The 12,777-nt window shown below is 51.1% G+C and overlaps 1 protein-coding gene across 1 annotated transcript in view; it reads left to right on the forward strand.

The window, feature by feature from the left end:
- The window catches only part of Rptor (regulatory associated protein of MTOR complex 1), a 338,384-nt gene that overhangs the window by 165,349 nt on the left and 160,258 nt on the right, over positions 1–12,777 (forward strand). The gene's annotated exons all lie outside the window — the stretch shown is intronic.

Raw genomic sequence — 12,777 nt, forward strand, 5'->3', positions numbered from 1 at the left:
TCAAGTTTCCTTTCACCAAATTTTTACCCTATTCTCAGTCATCTTGTCTGTGTTTACCCAGGGGTGGGTGATACAGAAACACCCAAAGCACTAAGAGGCCATGTGCATCTGCTCACATCAAGTAATAAACATAGCAAAACGATTTTTTTTTTTTTTGCATTTGTAATATGTCAATAAATATGCCAAAGAATCCTGGCTGATTTCTGCATTCCATGTCTGAGTGGCGGAGTGGCTGAGGGAAGGGCAGCTGATTGAGCGGTGGAGCGCAGACCCTACCCCGTCCTGCAGAAGGCGCACCTTGCTGGCTTGGCCCAGCAAAACTCTGCTTGCAGCACGTGGGGTGTCGGTGTGTGTCCTATATGTTGCCAGGATTAATCAGCCTAAGATGCTATTCACCTCATTGCGTGCAGCAAAAAGGTTTGCATGTGTCTTTTTCGGAAAGTTTTATTTAGTCGCCTCATCCTTCATGAAGTAGATCAAAAGGAATAACAGGTCCACTGGGGTGGCAAGGGCAAGGCAGCAATGCTGGGCTTCGAGTCTTACAGTTAGCTCTACCTTCTGACTTTGCTCTTTGTGTGACCACAGTGTGGGTCAGTCTGAGTGTCTCTGTCACACTTGCCGGTAATGGCCATAGTTCAGTTTGTCTCTTCAGAAACAGTGGAGATTGAGGTGATGAATCTGGCTCCCAGCTAACATCATAGTGTTGTTTTAGTCCTTTTACCATCTGCTGTAGAAACAGCGATCCCACATGGCTGGTGAGGGACATTCTTATCCTCTGCAGCTAGCCGATTTCTTTGTCAATTTACAATATATTTTAATACTTTTTGTTGTATAACATGTGACCTGAGCGAAATTGGCGAGTGGTTTGTGTCAGTGTGTAGAAACCCAGAGTCTTGCTGCTGTTCTCTTGGTTTGTACCAGGATGAGAGAGACACACTTCCTGTGCTTTCTGTCTTTGTGGCAGCCCAGATTGCATGGGGAAATCTACCTGTGCATAAAAGGGGATGAGGAGGAAAAAAAACTGGTTAATATAATGCAAGAAAAAGGTTAGTTGGACCAGAAAGCCTCTGAGAAATAAATTAGCACACACCCAAATAAGAGTGGCGTCAGTCTTCAGGGCTGATTTCTAGCCTCTGTCCTGCTGGGGGCACCATGCTTGTCCCGGGACTGTGGGTGGCCGTGCCGGATGCCCCTCCCTGCAGGAACACTGGCATGAAGCACACCGGGCCTAGCTGCACACAGCTGCGACTTCAACACAGAAAGTTCCTACCTGTCACTCAGGAATCTTCCTTATATTTTTCATCATGTGTCATATTATTTTGTCATTTACAAATTAAAATCTTCAAGTCTCTTTGCTTTTCAATAATCTTTTGTAAGTAAGCATTTTTACCAAATTAGTATATGCCATGGTTTAAAACAAATCAAATGGTGCAGAAGGTTTATTTATAATGGAAAAGTAGGCCCTAGCCCCAGAGCCTGGCCCCATCACTCTGGCTGGGCTCTGTTGCTACAGGGCGCCACTGCCAGCCCTTCTCCCCATGGCTGAGGTAGCACAGCACACTGCTGTTCCTCATCACCTGTTTTAGGCTACCACGGGCATCTGCCGTGACACACCGACTCAGGGGCCACCAGGGACTTGCCTCTGAGTACTGGAGAGATGGGGCTGGATTCCGGTAGTGAAGACTCGAGCAAAAGCATACTTCGTGTGTCATCAGTCTCCATATTCCTGTTTCCCCTGCCGCCCAGGACAGCGCTGCATTTGGGCTCTGAGGGCTCCGAGTGCTCAACTCTTCCTCCTGTTTGCATTAGCAGTAGCTCGTGCCTTTTACTTTCCAGGCCTCTTGCTTTCCTTTGCCTCATCTTTCCAGCTCTCGTCTTCCGTGCTCTTTCTTTAGTAATCACTTTCTGTTCTCTGGCTGTCATCAAACCCTCTGTGCCTGGTGCTTGGGAACTGGTGTCTGCTCGTGTCCACGCAGACGTCTGTGGAGTGAGTGGCTGGACAAGGTGCTGCAATTCCCAGTTTTATAGGAGTCGTGTTCCTGGGGATGGACTCTCCAGAATTACAGATCTTTAACACATCCTGCGTCTCCAGCTTTTCAAGGGTAGCATCAAATCTTGAAACATGCCTTCCTCAAGGTCCCTGTGGCCACCACCACCAATGGCTGTTCACGCACGGCGGCCTGCCCTCGCTGCTGTCCTGCTCTCCTGGATACATCCACTGTGCTCTGGACACATGACTTCCTCTTTCTGGTGCTCTCCTTTATTCTTCCAGGGCACATCCTCAAGTTCCAGCCTAGAAAGGAGTGATAGCAGACTCCTTCAGGCCCAAGCATTTGCCTTGGAACAGCCGTCAGCTGTAAGCAGTGAAAAACACACTATTGGTTTTTCAACAACAGTTTGCCTCTCTCACTAATAGGATCTCTGAGGCACACGAGTGACTTGTTCAGCAGTGCCTCGTGGACCCGACTGTAGCACCTTCTGCTCCACATCCTTCTCCATTTGATGCTCTGACCCCTTTGCTACCCCCTGCCCACCTCGGCTCCAGGCATTTCATCTGTGTGTGGTGGGAAGGAGTGGGGAAGCCAGTGCTGGCCCCAACTGCCTCCTTTGTGAGAAGGTGAATGTAGGCTTTCTTCTAGACCTCCTTGACTCACCTGGTCCCCCAGGTAGGAGGGTAGAAAAGGGAATAAAGTTGGCACTGGCCCTGGATTACCTGGTGAGGAATGGCCGCCACATGGGGCGTGTGAGCTTTAATCTCTATACATTATTAATGGGGTATACATGGACATTTGGGCTGTTTCACCCATAAAACTGTCCTACTCTTGATATTGCTGGGAATGTGTAAAAATCTGCCAGCTGCCCTCATTGTAGCTGGGTCCAAGAATCCAAAGGTGCTACTGCCGCCTGCACCAGAGGAGTGTGTGGAGGGGCTGGAGGGGAAGAGAGTCGAGAGCCTTCCTGCAGCCTTTCTTGGGGTGAAGTGTTGGTCTGTAAGCCACAGAGGAAAGCCGGGGGGAGGGCAAGCCACCCTCCCTGAGGGGTCTTCCGAGCCCTCGTCACTTGTGCTTCCATAGGGAGTTCCTGGGGCTGTCCCCTCACATCCACAGGAGACAGCTGGGCAGCTAGGGTTGGGTCTGCGCAAGGTGTCCCTCTCTGCTGTTGGAGGCAAGTGAGGAGGTTGGCTAGTAGCAGAGGACCACGGTGCCTTTCTTCACACAGATGGAGTGAGTGCAGCTCTGCCCCCATCAGACCCGGTCCCAAGCACCACCATCCTCACTGGGCCCAGGACTGATGTGTGGACAGCTCCTGGAGGTGGCCCTGCAGGGCCTGGGGAAGTTCTGCAGAGAACGGAACCTTGCTGTGGAAGAGCTTTTCACTGCACTTGGGCTGGCCAGTCAGGACTCTCCTGCGCCCACCGCTCGGCTCTCCTCGAGTGGCCCCCCCACACTCTGCGTTCTGTGGGACGCATTCGGATGCTGTCTAATGCTCATCCAGGGTCCAGCCTGCAGCTCAAGAGCGCTGATGGTTGCTGGTCTTCCTGGCAGGCTCAGGCTGGACTCTGCAGCCTGTTGTCCTCTTGAACATCCTGGGTGTGAGCCGACAGGTGACACAGTCTCCTCCTTGCTGCTCTTCATCACTAGCGATCCTGATGAGAGTGCCTGCGGTGTGTGGTCTCCTCAGGAGGCACCGTACCCCTTACCGAGGCCTTGGTGTTCAGTGCCGCGGCTGCTCTGCACTGCGTTGGCGTGGGACTGTGCCGGGACGGCGACCGCTATGCAGTTAGCACTGCCGCCTCGCAAGGCCTGCCCGAGGTTCTGAGAGCCACGTTCGTCCTAGTCACCCACTAGGGGTGCGCTTCCCAGTTGGCATCTCTTTGTGTGCTGGGTTTACAGGGCAGGGCCCCCGTGTAGCCCTGCTGGACTCCAGCCTCTCCTGGCTCCGCCATGGAAGCCCCGTTTTCACGTCCTCCGCTCTTACTCTTCTCGTGCCCCAGGTGGTCATTTGTGGGCAGTAGGGAAGTGAGCCGCTTGGTTATGTGATATCCTCATTCTCTTCTTTAATTTTTAGTGGTATTGATATTTTGGTTTTAAAAAAGATGTCCTCCAGTATTTAACAATTCATTCAGATTCTTCCGTACTGGAGTCTTGTTGGTGTGGGAGGAGAAACAAACCTTCTGTCACTGCCTATCCCTCAGAGGCCACTTGTGAAAGGCAGCTGTGCTGGCTATGGCCTGGGACTCAGCCTCAGGGTGCCACGAGAAGCACTTATGTAGAACTTTCCAGATCTCCTCCGACACTTGGGATTTCCTCATGAGAGTCCGAGTCTGGGAGAAGCACTGCATCTGGGAACAGGGAGCAGACGGGGCAGAGCGCCCACTTGTGCTTAGCACGCAGCTAAAATTTGCTGACTCAGCAGTGCTTGGAGCAGGGAAATCATTCGGGCAGTGTGTGGATGCTCCCTGGGTGCCGGCAGAGCTGGGAGGAGGGAGAAGCCAGGTGACCATGACTGGAGGAAATGGTTCTGGGACTGGGTGGTGGCAGAGGTGGAGGCCATATGTGCCTCTGGGGTGCTTCTGCAAAGAAGAGTGATGTACTTACTGATAGATGCAGGATATGAGAACAGATTTGGGTTAAGGGCGACCCCTGGTGTTGTGGCACAGGCTTCTCCCTCCTCCCAGCTCTGCCCGCACACCGCAGGCACTCTCATCAGGATCCCTAGTTGTGAAGCCACCATTTCCTGAGTTGGGACGACCAGGCTGGGGCTAGAGGAAGGTGAGTGTGGGTGTGAGGGCCCTGCCCTGGCCACGCAGGGGGGCTCTGGAAGGCGTTAGAGGTTTCCCTGTGTAGACTGTGGCCCTAGCTGCAGTGAAGTGACTAGAGAGGAGAGTTTGGCCTGTGCCCTAGTTCTCTGCTGGCCGGAAGCAGGCAGGAAGACAGGGCAGTGTCTCTGGGGGAGGGCGAGGGAGGTCCCAGTCACAGGGAGTCAGCCGGTGTGTGGATGCCGAGAAATGTGAGGCGAGGGCTGAGGTGGGCCTGCTGCACGGGGCGGGCCCGGAGGCTTGGCCTGGGCTTTCCAGCGCAGGTGGGGATCACGAATGGCATTGAGGCTACTAGAGGGAATGGGAAATGGACGCATGGTGACACCCAGGGCCAGCAGAGTGGGGAGCGGGTGTGGTCCTGAAGTTGGTGTAAGAGGGAACAGGAGCCAGGACATGAAGGGGAATGTGGAGGAGCGTGGTCAGTGGTCATCAGGAGGGGAGGTGGTGCCTGAGGCAGAGTCCACAGCCGGAAGGAGGTGAAGATAGACAGCCAGCACAGGAGGCACAGGTGTGCACACACACGTAAAAACATACTACACGCACAATCACACACCACATGTATAAACAAACAGTAGTTCACATGCACTCGTACTCGTGTAACCTCCACACATACCGCTTGCACATGTGTTTTATGCTGTGTGGTAGCATGTGCCTGCTGCATCCAGCTTGCTCCTCCCTGGTTGCAGTCTCAGAGGTGGAGCCAGAGCCCGGGGCTGGATCTGGTCTTCAGTTGGGCTTGAGAACCTGGGGAGCAGGTGCCTTCATGCTGGCTGTGGAAGTCGTCCAGGCTTCTCCCTTCCACTGGCTAATAGAAATGGAAATATCCTGTGCTCCTGTTACTCTCTGAAGCAGCCAGGACTCCATGACTGGGCTCATTTTGTTAACTTGGTGGAGACATAGTGGGCGATGACAGCATGCTTCCATGTGGTTGAAACAAGCTGGTCAACTCAGAAATGCAAGAAACAGACTCATGTGCTAGTGCATGTCGAGCATGATCCCGGGCAAGGAGAGGTGGCCCCTGCCCACAAGAGCGTCCTTGCCTGGCAGGAGGGGATGCCCCTTTGGATTATCCCAGCACACAGGCACAATGCCCTGGATGGGGTGGCCAGGGGCTCTCTCAGATTTCCACTGAGCAGACAGAGAAGCTGTGAAGACCAAGGGAGGCTTGGTCCTCACAAGGTGACATTTGCTCTGAATCTTATAACAGAAAAGACCTGTGTATGGATAGGAAGGGCTTTTGAGAGAAAAGGTAGAGTGCAAGGAAAGGCCAGGGTACCGAGCTGCTTGAGATGGACCAGTCCACAGCACCTCACAGTGCGTCCTGCACCCACCTGGACCATGTGCGCACAGTCCTAGAGCAGGTCTTCAACAGCACCACTGGCTCCACCTGTGTGATCCAGAGGCTGGCCTGTCCCCTAGTGAGCACCCTCTCTTGCTGGTGCAAACCCAGCTTCAGGGCTCTTTGAAAAGGAATTTTCTGATTGTAACTTTCAGACCATGAACATGCAGCACAGAAACCTTCCAGCTCTCACCCAGGAGAGAGGGGCTTGATTGCTGATGTACCCAGGCTTTAGAGCAGGGCAGGAGCCCCGGCAGTACCCTTCACCCTGACTAGCTGGCACCTCACAGTGCAAGAAGACTGTGGTGCCTTCCAGAGCCTCTTCCTGACAAGCAGGGCTGTGGAACACTAAGCACTGCTTCTTAGTTGTTGACTCGGGGTAAGAGCAGTCAGGAGTGGAGTTTGTTCTGATTTTAATTAGCCACCTCCACTGAGTTGTGAATAGTCATGAGCATTTAGAAGCTGTTGCGTTGCCAGCAGCTGAATGGCCTTATAGTAGTAGACAGTTCACTGGGGTGAACCCAGGATGATGGTGACACTTGCCGGTGGGCTCTACCTGGCCTTTGAAAGGCAGCGCATGGAGTCATCATCCACCAGAAGCCACCCTCTGCTCTCCTGGCAGCCTCTCACAGTTCCCAAGAATAGGTGCCACTTGATTTTTAACTTATTGTTGAAAGCTTTATTTATACAGTGGCATGTGTTATGTATTAAAAGGACCACGGTAATTGGGTATCTGCATTTTGGTGCAGTGTCTGTCACTCACCGGGCCAGCAGCAGGGGCATCCTGAGCTCATCTCTTTGAACTTTCAGACGTGCCCTGTATAACTGGCTATTGTTGAATTGAGAACAAAAGTCTCTGTTAAAAAAGAACTAAAGTATTGCCAAGATGCTGATTTCAGAAATCCACGTCAGGGCTGGAGATGTGGCTCAAGTGGTAGTGCGCTCATCTGGCATGCGCGGGGGTGCTGGGTTCGATCCTCAACACCACATAAAAATAAAAAATAAAGAAAACCACCTAAAACTAAAAAAATAAATTTTTTTTTTTTTTTAAAAAAAGAAATCCATGTCAGTCTTCTGCCTTCATTACCTCCTGAAGATGTCCTTTAGGAGACAGGAGCAACTCAGTGTCAGTGCCTGATTTGGACAGGAGAAATGCAGGCTCTGCGGCAGCCTGGGGCCTGTGGCCATGTCTTGTGACCCTGAGCAGCTTTGCTGCTCGCTCCTCTGTGTGGGTGATGCAGCAGATGATGTCCTTGGTCCTACTGTTGCAAATCCATTAGAGTATTGTTCTGGATACTTCCCAAGTGCTCCAGAAGGCTCTGGGCTCATGAGGATGAGATTATTGTTGTTCTTGGCTTTCAGTTTCCTGGAGAAGCTTAATGGTGCACGTGCTGCTCAGCCCAGAGGCTCTGGCATAGTGGAGCATCCATTTCTGAGCTAGCTGCCTTTACAGGTAGTGAGCCTGGCACACAGGCCTGTCTGCAAGGAATCGTGTCAATTAGAGGGTCAGTATCTTAGATAAATGCAAAACTAGAATAGTACAGGAATCGAACAGGCTGTGGAAATGAGATTCCTCTGTACCTCTGGGGAAGCAAGACTGAAAAGTAGTGTTCTTGGTAGAGCCCTTTGCCTTGAATGTCAAGATGTTCTCTGAAAGATGCCACTGGCTCTGATGGCCTCGAGATAGAGCTGTCCTGTGCTCCACACAGCCCAGGGTGTGCCAGGGTGATGGAATGCGACCCACTGAGCAAGGTGAACAGGGGCCGTGGAGTCTGAGGCCTGTCCTGTGTGTGCCATGCAGGGTATCCCCTGCATCACAAGGTCTGCCCTCCCTGGATCACACACCCGCACTCTGCAAGGACCTTCTAAGTGGTTGGGCATCCTGAGCTTATCTCTTGATTGGCCATTTTGAACTGGGAAGCTCAATTTTTTTTTGTCAATGTATTTGGGATGAAGATGTTTTGTGTCTAATGGTCTCATATCCTTAGTCAGTATCCAGAGTGTCCATAGTGTCCTGGATACTTCCCTTGGCATTGGACCAAATACCAGTGGACCGTGAGCTACACACTGAGGTGGATACACCTAACCCCAGCATCTGAACATGGGAGCTTCTCCTCTCAGCCAGATGGGACACAGGTGTCTTGGCCCTAAGGACGCTTCTTCCTCTTCACGCCACACAGGTCTGCGGTGGCTGCAGCACCTCGGTGTGGTCCTGTGCTCTGCAGCTGGCTGGGTAGAAAGGTCCACTTCATCTCTTCAGGGAACTAGATCTCAGTGCTGTGGTGCAGTCAGGCAGCCATGGCGGAGATCATGGCAGGAGGACCTGGTGTCCGTTCCCAGCCCCATTCAGAAGGTTAACAAGGAGCCTGAGTGGAGGAAGGAAAGCCGAGACTGGGAAAGCACCCGATTTCTGCTGTGAAGATCCTTGCCTCCAGGAAAGGAAAGCAAGACTCTTGAATCTGGTGTCTGGAAAAGCGGTTGCTCCTTCCCACTTAAAGTCATTTTCCGATGACCAGAAATCATTGGTCAGCCATCTTTGCATATCCCATGCCGAGTGGCGATTAGTAGCCTTGCTAGAACAATGCCATAGGCCAGCAGTTCCAGAAAGACACCTTCGGGACTGTCTTTCACTCCAGGCCTACCTGTGTCCTGCTGGGCCTAGCCTTTTTGGAGCCCACTCTGGTGTGGCCCCTTGCCACCAGCCCAGATGTGTGTGCCATGGCCTCTGCCTTTGCCCCACCAGCCCTGTCTGGCCCCTGACTCACCACTGATGAGCTTCCTGAACAGGGCTAGCTGCTTTGCCTGTCCACTTCAGCTTCTGCAGCCAGAGCCCAGGAAATGCTTCCAGACATTACTGTAGCTTTCCTCATCTCTCTACTTTAAAAATACCCACTGCACCTCAGTATCTTCAGAATCACGTGAACACACTCGGTGCCGCTGAACTTTCAACTGTGTTGGCAAAACCAGTCCTGGTTGTGAAATGAAACTGTAAAAATGTTATGGTGAGAAACTGGTGCTGGGGAGAGGATCAGTTCCCCTCCCCTCCCCTCTCTCAGCCTTTCTCCAGGAATCCTATTTAACCATGGGTCCCTACCTTTTGAAGTGTAAACAAACACTTGGGATTCTGACTACTCCCTCTTGAAATGTAACAGATGCCTGTGAAAAGAGCCCTTTCTTTTCTTATCTGTTTCTGTGCAAATGCCTTATGTTAGAGACCCTGCACAAGGCCACATAGATTAGGAATTTTTTTTTTAAAGGAAAAAGCCCCAATAATAAGATGGGTCTAAGATGATGCCAAATAACCTATAAACCTATAAACGTTTATGTGTTGTGAGAAACTGTGGATTAGGGCTCAGAATTTAGAGTTTTGTTTTCCTCTGGGCCAACTAGTGTATAATAAAGTTTGGAGTTCTCCTCTCTGAGTGCTGCTTGCTGCTTCTTGACCAGTCTGTTTCCTGCAACAAAACTGCACATAGGGGCTGGGGCTGGGGCTCAGGGGTAGAAAGCTCTCCTAGAATGTGCGAGGCACTAGGTTCTATCCTCAGTACCACGTAAAAATAAAAACAAATAAAAATGAAAGTATTGTGTCCAACTACAACATATATATATATATCTCCATCCTGCATGTAAAGGAGTTGACATGGGGCTAGGGGTGCAGCTCAGTGCTGGAGTGCTTGCCCTGCGGGCGTGAGACCCCAAGTTCCATCTCAGCACTGGGGAAAAAATTAATTAATGGCAAATTTTACATCACATGTAATTCAGTACATTCCTCCAGAAAGCACAGTTTTTCTCAGAAGGTTTGTATTGTGTCTGCTGTCATGCACACTGGTGTCCGATTGGCACCTGGGGTTTATGTTCCTGCAGTAGCCAGGTTACTGATGGCACTTCCAGTCTTTAGTACCTTCAGTGTAAGAAATCTGCAGTGCCACAGGCGAGGGTTACTGGCAGGAAAGCAAGGGCACATGTGCGCCCTTTTGCTAGCTGGGCACCTGGGAACCAATGCAATTTCATTTGTGTGACGGAAGGGTGCCGGGTGTGCTCTTTGGAGTCTTGGAGTCCCAGGTACTTGCGTGGGCTCTAGAGGGTCCAGATGGTAACATGACACAGAGGAGCCCTAAAGCCAGCTGCAGCATGGTGGCACTCTGGCGCTCATGCTGACCAACCTGTTAGACACTTGTATCATGTAACCTCATGAGGATGCTGGGAAAAGCCAATGAGATACTCTGTGTGAAAGGTATTTGAGAAATATTAGGAACTGTGGAACTAGAGGGACTTATTAGTTATTAATAATTTAAGGAGCATAAGTGTTCTTTACAACTCAGGAAACAAATGTGTGGCCATCATGATTAAAAGCCTTGCCTCCCCAACCTGTTGCACCCTCCTTAGTATTTACCATCCTTGCGGATGCTCAGTTCCTATCCTTCTCAGAGGTCTGCTGCTATCCAAAAAAGGAATGTCATCATGTCCTGTGGTATTTATGCCGTAAGCCCAAGAACTCAATTGAAGAACAAGCTCCTTCAAAGCTCCGGAAGCTGAATGAGCAGCATTCTGTAACACCATTCTCTGGACCCTGTTGCTGAACCATGTGGTAAATAAGTCAGTCTGTACTGGGAAGAGCACTTTCTTGCACTAAACTTCATTCTACGGGTTTGAGATGGCTGGGTTACTGGGGCACCACACACACAGCTCTTCACTGTGCCCAGCCCTGTCGGGCGCCATCTGGGTGTGTGTTATGTCGTGTTATGTTCAGACACCGTATTTCAGGCCAATTAGAGATAATGCAGTGCTCTCTTCAGGAACTAGTGCAGTCTTCCCGTGTCTTCTTGGTTTGCCTCTATCCTATGGCCTGTCCCCAGCTGGACACCGTGGCAGTGCACCCAGGTTCTCAGACTCACCGTGGCTCACTGCCATGCCTCCCAAGCTGGAGACTTTCTTGGATGAAGCAGTTCTGACATTGTGCTCTGTGGAGAGCCACACTGAGTGACCACACCTTCCAGTCCTGATGCATCAGGATCTGAAAGATCACTGCAGTGTGGCGCGGTAGTGCCATTAGTGCCATGACTGGGGACTCGGTCTTCTCCCCCACTCGGACAGCAAGGCCAGTTGTCTGAGTAGGCACACCTGGGGTAGAGCTACACTCACCTGTGCTTTCGTAATCCTACCCCTTTGCCCCGTTTGGGATAGAATGTTCCATGGAAACGCCCTTTGTGTGTCCCCTTCTCTTGCTCTGCCTTTGAGTGTGGCCTTCCTAGATGTCAGTCAACCTGCTGACAGCAGACATCAGGAAGCTAGGCTCAGCCCCCCCAAACCTGACCCCCTGCCTCATTTGAATGGCTTCTCCCCAATAAAAGGGGTCATCACGTGCGCGCTCGCTCGCGCTCGCTCTCTCTCTCTCTCTCTCTCTCTCTCTCTCTCTCTCTCTCTCTCTCTCTCCCTCTCCACAGTCCCCTAAGATCAGAGGAGCCGTCACAGGACCCGAAGACAAAGGTATCTCTGTCTCTTGTGTGATTATTTCGTGAGCCCAGTTCACCTGGTGTGACCCTGAGTGTTTTGGTCGTGGAACTCGACAGCTCTCTTCACAGTTATTCTCAGGAGCAGCAGAGTAGCATCTGCCCAGTCCCTCGTGCATCATGCTTAATAAATATTACTGGCCAAAATGCCATGAATTCTTGTGAACTTTGTTATTTCTGAAATGACATTAAAAACTTGGTGGATTCAGATGTTGTCACAAGCATGCACTGTATGAGGCCTAGGAAGGGGAATGTGTGTGGCGCCGTGCTCACATGAGGGCCACTGCTTTGCTGGTGGCGGCGTGCTCTCGCTGGCCTCAGCAGTGTGGAGGATACCTGCCTGTCAGTTCTGTCCTGTTTTAAAAACATTTGAATGTGCTGCATTACTTTAAAGATTCACACACTTGATTAGATTTTAAGTCAACAGTGAGATTTTGTGGCATTCTTAGAGTCTGCATTAATTAGCCCTATATAGCCTTTTCTCTGGGAACCGAGGTGTGGTGCAGCCTCTCCTGGGCCTTTGCCACTCTAAATCCTGTCCAGGTAAATATGAAGCTGGTGCTACTATCCTTCTTTGAAGGGACATTAACATTTTTTAATTTAGACAACCCGATACCTTTCTCCCTGGTTACAAAATCATGCCTGTTGTAGAACATTTAAGAAATGGGTGGAAGTAGGAAAGCGGTACTCTTGATACAGCCCCCTGCCGTGCGTGCATGGAGTGCACCTGCACCTGTCGTTCAGTCTCTTGGCGGGGAGGCCGCAGGCGTGGCCTTGACTTCTGCTCTTGGTGTTGATATCATATGCTCTCAACAGCTTCCTGTGCCAGTCACCACACAAAAATAAGGTTGCAGTGGATGAATGGTGGAATGTTTAAAGTAAATAGGACACCAGAACAGACCTGGCAAAGTATGCGTGGACACTGAAGTAATAATGGAATCGAAAGGGGCCTGGAATACCAAGCCTGGGGTGAAGAGTGCTTGCCTTGCATGCACAGGCCCTGGGTCCCTTCCACGCCTAGTTCCAGAGGGGAAGAAAAGAATGAGCAAAGGAAAAGCACAACCGTAAAGGAAAAAGGATTTGGCAGGGCAGAGTGATGTTCTGCCACC

This window comes from Urocitellus parryii, chromosome 7 (genome assembly GCF_045843805.1).
Source record: "Urocitellus parryii isolate mUroPar1 chromosome 7, mUroPar1.hap1, whole genome shotgun sequence".
Taxonomy (NCBI): domain Eukaryota; kingdom Metazoa; phylum Chordata; class Mammalia; order Rodentia; family Sciuridae; genus Urocitellus; species Urocitellus parryii.